Source organism: Barbatula barbatula, assembly GCF_947034865.1.
Source record: "Barbatula barbatula genome assembly, chromosome: 17".
Classification (NCBI taxonomy): domain Eukaryota; kingdom Metazoa; phylum Chordata; class Actinopteri; order Cypriniformes; family Nemacheilidae; genus Barbatula; species Barbatula barbatula.
In genome coordinates this window covers 16,487,066-16,495,134 of record NC_136780.1, presented here as the reverse complement: position 1 = coordinate 16,495,134, position 8,069 = coordinate 16,487,066, and positions in this window count along the sequence as shown.

Here is an 8,069-nt window from a genome sequence, read left to right as displayed (position 1 = left end):
TTTTTCTGATCTACGCCTGTTGGATTACCCCTCTGCTTTGGTAGCCAGTTTTGGATTGATGATTGTGTTAGGACCTCTTGCCTGTTTGCTCACTTCTGCCTTTTGGATTTCCCTTGTGGATGTCGCCAGATTGGACTGCCACTGTGACCTTGACTCATTGCCTGGCTTAACTATTAATGGATGTGCAGAGCAGTGTAAAGGCTTTATTCGTCAAGTAAAAATTTACTTTGATAATCAAGAAGACAAGTTTGTGTCAGATGGAAAGAAATGTGCTTTCATGATGACGTTATTATCTGGCAGAGCTCTAGACTGGGATGCGGCAGTTTGGGAAATGGATGTACGATTTAGAGCATCCTTTGATTATTTCATCCAACAACTGCATGAAGTGTTTGAATATCCTGCTGGGGTAAGGATATATCAGCACAAATTCTACAAATGTCACAGGGTAACCGTACTGCTGCTGATTACGCCATCCTGTTCAGAACACTCGCTGCTCAAAGTGGATGTTTCAACAGAGCCTCAACCCTGATCTGCAAACAGAGCTGGCTTGTAAAGGAGAGAATTTATCATTTTCTGACTTTGTGACCCTCACTATAAAGATTGATAATCTGATGAGACAAGCACCCAAACAAAGAAGTGTGAGGGAATCTCAACACTTCCCATCTGCTATCTCGTAACCGATAACGTCATCAATCACCAAGCCTAGTGACAAACCAATGCAACCCGGTCTATCTAGACTATCTGAGGAGGAGAGAATGAGAAGACGACAACTCTGTCTATGTTTTTACTGTGGTGAGGCCGGCCATCGCAGTCAAGGGTGCCCCCTGAAGATGCATCTATTTCATTAACAGCGATGATCGATTCTGGGGCAGCTTTGAACCTCATACATAAAGAACTTATCAAGAAATATTACATTCCCATCCAACCATGGACTCCTTCTATCAAGATTAAAGCCATTGATGATAACACAATTGGAGAGGGGATTACTCATCAGACCAAACCATTATCACTCCAAGTGGGTTTGTTTCATCAAGAATGTATCTCCCTCTATGTCATTGACTCCCCTAAACGTGATCCTCGGATTTCCATGGCTATACATTCATGACCCTATTATTTCATGGCATCATGGTGAGCTGACCAATTGGTCAAATTTTTGTGTAAACCATTGTTTTTCCCAAGTCCCCCAATCATGTTTCACAACTAGCATCGAAAACCCAGAGACTAAAAAGACTGTTAATATCCCCAATTATTATAATGATCTGGAAGAAGTTTTTAGTAAAATCAAAGCAATGCAATTACCACCTCATCGCCCTTGGGACTGTGCAATTGATTTACTCCCCAATGCCATGCCCCCTAAAAGTAAAGTCTACCCCCTGTCCAGGAAGGAGACCCAAGCCATGGAGGAATATATTGAGGAAGCACTAAGCTCAGGGTACATCCGACCCTCCACATCTCCAGCTGCAGCCGGGTTCTTCTTTGTTGGGAAGAAAGACGGAGGTTAAAGGCCTTGTATTGATTATTGGGGTACTGAACAACATCACAGTGAAATTCCGCTACCCCCTTCCATTGGTTCCCTCAGCCCTGGAACAGCTCCGGGAGGCCACTATCTACACTAAACTTGACCTACGAAGTGCCTATAACCTAATCAGGATCAAAGAGGGTGATGAATGGAAAACTGCCTTCTTCACCACTAGAGGGCACTATGAGTACCAGGTTACGCCATATGGACTTGCCAACTCTCCAGCTGTTTTCCAGTCGTTCATAAATGAGATCTTCCGAGACCTTCTGTATCAGTATGTTATAGCTTACATTGACGATATTTTAATTTACTCCAAATCTGAGAATGAACATATCAACCATGTCACGACCGTCCTCTCTCGTCTACTCGCAAACCAACTATACGTCAAGGCAGAGAAATGTGAATTTCACGTTAGACAAACTTCGTTCCTGGGTTACCACATCAGTCACCAAGGAGTAAAAATGGATGAATCCAAAGTCAAAGCAGTCACAGAATGGCCACAACTATACACCCTGAAAGAGCTTCAAAGGCTTCTGGGGTTTGCCAACTTTTATAGACGCTTCATCAGAGGTTACAGTATGATTGCTTCACCCCTGACATCCCTCTTGAGAGGGAAACCTTCGAAGCTGAAATGGACCGAAGAGGCCAGCCAAGCATACAACACTTTGAAGGAAAGGTTTACAACAGCCCCCATCTTAAAACATCCAGACCCCGATCTCCCGTTTGTGGTGGAGGTAGACGCTTCAGACTGTGGAATTGGAGCTGTACTCTCCCAACGTCATGGCCAACCCGGTAAACTATACCCATGTGCATTCTTCTCAAGAAAGTTAACCTCAGCAGAAAGGAATTATGATGTGGGGAACAAAGAACTTTTATCCATGAAAGCAGGCCTCAAGGAGTGGAGACACTGGCTCGAGGGAGTAATCCACCCCTTTCAAGTAATAACTGACCACAAGAATCTAGAATACATCAAGAGTGCCAAACGACTCAACCCACGGCAGGCTCGTTGGTCCCTGTTTTTCACACAGTTCCAGTTTACAGTGACTTATCGACCAGGCACTAAGAATGGCAAGGCAGATGCCGTATCTAGGCGGTACGACCTTCCCACTGAAAACCTCACACCAGAATGCATTCTCCTACCTTCTGTTGTCATCGCTCCAGTCACCTGGGACATAATGGAGGAGATACAAAGAGAACAATTACAAGAGCCGCACCTGACAACTGCCCTCCTGACAAACAGTATTTTCCACAAGATCTACGTCACAGAGTAACACAATGGGTCCACACTTCTGTCAGCTCTAGCCATCCAGGTATATACCGCACTCTTCACTTACTGAAAAACTCATTCTGGTGGCCCTCGATGACCAAGGATGTCACTACTTATATCAAAGCCTGCCAAGTCTGTGCCCAATCTAAAACCCCCAAAGAGTTACCTTCTGCAACCACTACCAATCCCACAACGTCCTTGGTCCCACCTCTCCATTGACTTTGTGACCGATCTACCCATTTCCAGTGGCTTCACTATTATCCTTGTCATAATTGACCGCTTCTCCAAGTCCTGTCGTTTGGTCCCTCTAAAAGGTCTCCCCACAGCCATGGAGAATGCTCAAGCATTATTTCATCATGTCTTTTGAATTTATGGTATACCTGATGATATTGTCATCGATAGAGGAACTCAGTTCACATCCCAAGTTTGGAGAGCTTTCTGTAAGCATCTGGATATTAACATCAGTCTCACGTCAGGATACCACCCTCAGTCTAATGGACAAATTGAACGATTAAACCAAGAGATAGGCAGATATCTTCGATCATACTGCAGCCGAGAACAACACAGCTGGTCGGAATTCCTCCCCCTGGGCAGAATACGCACAAAATTCACTAACTCACTCTTCAACTGGCCTGACTCCCTTCCAGTGCGTCCTTGGGTATCAACCTCCTTTGTTCCCATGGTATGGCGAACTCTCATCGGTCCCTGCAGTGGACGATTGGATTCAGCGTAGTGAGAGGGTGTGGGACAGCGCACACGTCCAGCTTCAGAGAGCTGTGAGAGTACAAGAACTCCAGGCCAACAGTCGCCCACATCCTCCCTACCAGCCAGGACAACGGGTCTGGCTTTCTACCGTGAACCTCAAGCTACGGCTACCCAGCAGGAAGCTCAGTCCAAGGTATGTTGGTCCATTCAAGATTCTAAAAAGAATAAACGAGGTCACATACCAATTAGAGCTTCCTGCTAACTATCGCATCTCTCCATCCTTTCATGTTTCCCTCCTCAAACCGGTCCACCCGGGGGCTGACCCCAACGCTGAGGCTCGAGATCCGCCACCGCCACCGCCACTGGACATTGATGGGGCTCCAGCTTACAAGGTGAATGAATTACTGGACTCAAGACGGAGAGGGGGTCAGAGGAGAGATCGTGGGTAGTCGCCCGCGATATCCTGGACCCTTCTCTCATCATGGATTTTCATCGTACCAGACCAAGATTGGACTGCTACTGTGACCTTGACCCATTGCCTGGCTTAACGTTTCTGTCTCTAAACCCTGACACTAATAAACATCTGCAAATGGATTCTAACGCTGCTTCAGCCTCGTCGTTACAATCTTTGAATTGCCATTCTGGAAATGCTGTTTTTAACGTTTCAAAAAAAAAAATTTTCAATTAGAATTTAACTTTATAATACAGTCATTACAATTGTCTAATACAATTGATATAAGACCACACCTGGACTTTACTGTAAATTACTGTACTTTGTTTTAAATCTAAAGGTATGAATTATGAGTAATCAGTTGTTTTTTATTTAACTGACAGTACATTTATGCCTAAATTATGTTTATTTTTTGTAATTATGAGTCACCTAGAGACAGTAAAATTATGTTATGAATCTTTTATTTAAATAGTCATGTATTGTAGTGTCAATGTGTTCTTGCGCGAATATCCCTGTGCGCTGTCAATATTTATTAGTCATGCTTCATTAAAATAAAAAATGGGATCCCATACCCTTGTGTAGTGTCTGGATCTCTGGGACCCATTTTCAATGTCTACTGAAATAAATAATGTGATTCATGTTTTTTAAGCCTCTTTTTCAGTATATTTTTGACAAAAAAATGTTTTTGAGATGATTTTTCTAAAATGTGATTTGACAGAGGTAAATGTCAAATATAACCATATGTGCTTTCTTTTTTGCTTATAACTAGTTTCATTGTAATTATATGTGAATTCTGTAGATGTGTTGACATGTTGTATTAGACAAACAATTTTGACATGGAATAGAGCTCTAGGACTGAATATTATAACCAACAGCTCTCTTGGGTTTTTCAGCCCGGCTGTACTGTGCGTGTCATGGAAATGCTTCGAGATGACATCGGACTGAAGGGGGTTACTGTGGAGCTCCCGAGACACGGGCTCTGTGTTCAAATGATGTCATCTCTCGCTCTGTGCTTTCTTCAGATTTACTCTGTGTGCTGGATTATTTATGATTATTGACATTTCAGCAAACATAGTTTCTTTATCAAGTACTGCATTAAGGGTAAGACTGCAAAGTGACAGACAAAAGTTTTAAAAAAGCATTTCAAAGTAAAGAGCTACCGATATTTATCTTCATTTTTCTGCACAGACTATACTTGACTTTTTAATGCATGAATTTATGACCTCAGGATTTCAGTGTGTGTGTGTTTTATTGCTCATAAGGAATGTAAAAGAAGATGTAGTCTTGAGTGGACATGCTTGAAGAGATACTGCAGCTGTACATTGCAATGACCTTAATGCACGAAAGGGTTAACTGTTCATATATATTTGCTACCCTTTATATAATTTCTTCCTTTTTGTTTCTGGCTAATGGCACAAGCAAACTCAAAGCCATATGCAGCGATGAACCTGAGCCACAGAGTACACCTCATCAAGTGGCTTTCCTTTTCCACCGGACTGGACGAAATAAGCTGATGGAAATGAGTCTTGTGAGACTTGTTTAACGGAGTGGATTTCAGCCAGAGTTACAATAACTGCATCTGCATGTTGGGTTAAGCAGAATTGTGACCTCTTCATTTTATGATTTTCCAGATGGAACATTCATATCCTCGATGTTTGTCTTCTTCGATGCGAAATACAAGCTAATCTTTGATATCTGCAGCCGAAACATGAAACGAATTAAGAAACAAAAGCAATGCATGATTTGATTTGCAATGGTCAATGTTTTTTTGCAGATAACTTTAAATATCTGTAGTTTGGCTAAAACGGATTGTAAATCCTTAGGCAATAAAAACTAAACACATGACTTTAAAATGCAATGCAGCTAAATATGAGTCATGTATGTTAACTGTCGGCTGGAGATTTCTGGGTTGTGTGGAAAATATAAAAGCAGATACACACAAGATGAAAATGTAGCAGAGAGTAAACTTCCCAAAGATCGCTCTCTGCCGGGGTCATAAAGAGGCCAGTTCCACTATAAACACAGGAATACACACACATCACCACACTTACACACTTTTAGCTGTCATGACTAGAATCATTAAAAGACAAAATCCATTTATTACAAATCATTTTCTATATATAGACGGACTATAATGACTAGAGAATTTAAAAAGAACATAAATGCTGCCTTGTAAATAAATATGCACTTACTATATATCCCACAGTCCAACAAACACACACACAACTTCATTTAAAATTTGTCCTTTTATTGACAAATGGGTTTCTAATAACTAATTTGTAAGATCCCTGATTATATAACCGATCTAAATCATACAACACCAGATATAGCCTCAGGTTGTGTGTTTTATCATTTTAGAGTAATAAATAACTTTTAACATATCAAAGCACAGCCCTGTCGAGCTAATGTTTTGTATTATTGAAGTGAAGTGACAAAATGTTATGTCCTGAAACTTCTAGTTCAACTTTAGGTTTAACTTATTTTGGATAAAAATATAATTATTTCTTGAAAAAAAGCATGGTTTATTGGGTCTATTGTTTTATTAGTTTACCTTTGTTTCATCAGTTTTTTTTAAATAAATAGTTAAATATTTGAATTCAAACATTAAATAAAAGTATTTTGGTGAAATGCCTGTCAATGTTTTTTGACATTCAGATACATTTTACTCAAGGAATTGTTCACTTTCAACAATTATTCATTTACTAACCGGTTGTCATCCAAGATGTTTATGTATTTTTTTCTGTTGTCGAAAGGAAATTAAGGTTTTTGATGAAAACATTCCAGGAGTGCAACAGTTGAAGGTCAAAATGACAGTTTCAGTGCAGCTTCAAAGGGCTTTAAAAGACACCAGACGATGAATAAGGGTTTTATCTAGCAAAACAATTGGGCATTTTCTAAAACAAAATAAATGTATATGCTTTATAAACACAAATGCTCGCCTTGCTCTGTTCTGCAAAGCGCGCTCACCCCTTTACGTAATAAGCAGTATACCTCATATATGATTTCAAGTAATATTTAAAAAAAATCAAGTAAAGATTAATGAGGAAAAGATACCGAGGACTCTTTAAGTATATTTATAAGCATTCCTTAAATCAAATTTACAAACAAAGGATGTGTCAAATTTACTTGAACCCATACTTGGGTAATATTGAGTTAAAACTACTACTTCTCATGTTTATCCTTTACTTGAAAAGTTCTGATAAAGTTACTGAATGAAAAAACTGTGACATTGGGTTTGCGTGGACTACATTACTATTTTTTATTTTAATATGGCAGATTGTTTTTTGCAGTAGATGGAAATATAACGTCCCTGTTAAAGCCAGCAGACATCCACGCAGTCTCCAACACAGTTCAGTATGCAGCAGAGCAGACAGAATTCCATAAAAATAACTTGCTTTACTCCGTATTACATAAGGGTCAGGCCAATGATATGAGGTCAACGCAGGTAAATTATCAAATTACTAATCATTAAAAAATAATCTCACTAAAAATTTAAAATTAAATAATATGTACCGTTAAGTAGGCCTACATGAACATTAAGAATGTTAAAAGACTTTCTATTCTCATACTGTGATCTGAGGCCAGGCACGTACACAGATAGGGCACAGCCTGTGCAGTGTCCAAGCCCCATGAGTTATGAGTTCACGAGTTATGGTCACTTTAGTTTAATATGCTAATTCCGGTTCAGACGTTTTGGCGCCCCTTAGCGAACGCGGATCGAAATTTCAACTTTTTTTCGAAAATCATTTACAGTAACACTCCACCTATGGGCCAATTTGGCAATACAAAAGCAATAGTCCATAAAATAGAAAACAATAAAACAATCACATACACAACACATTCTCACAGACGACCATTGAACTAAGATGCTGCAGGGTAGCATTGTACAAATAATTTTTTTCTTTTAGAAACTTTTAGTATTACTTATGGCGCTGTTTAGTAGTTTCACTTTTAAATGCCAAGCAGCAGTGCGCTGACATCTGGGGATTTATCAGTTGTGAAAACCAAGAAATACGAACTGATTGAGAGTTTACAAAGAAAAAAGGAATGTGATTGGACTCGTGCAAAAACAAGAATTAATATTGGCAGACATGGATTTATTTCTTCTGAACAGAACATGTAAGACA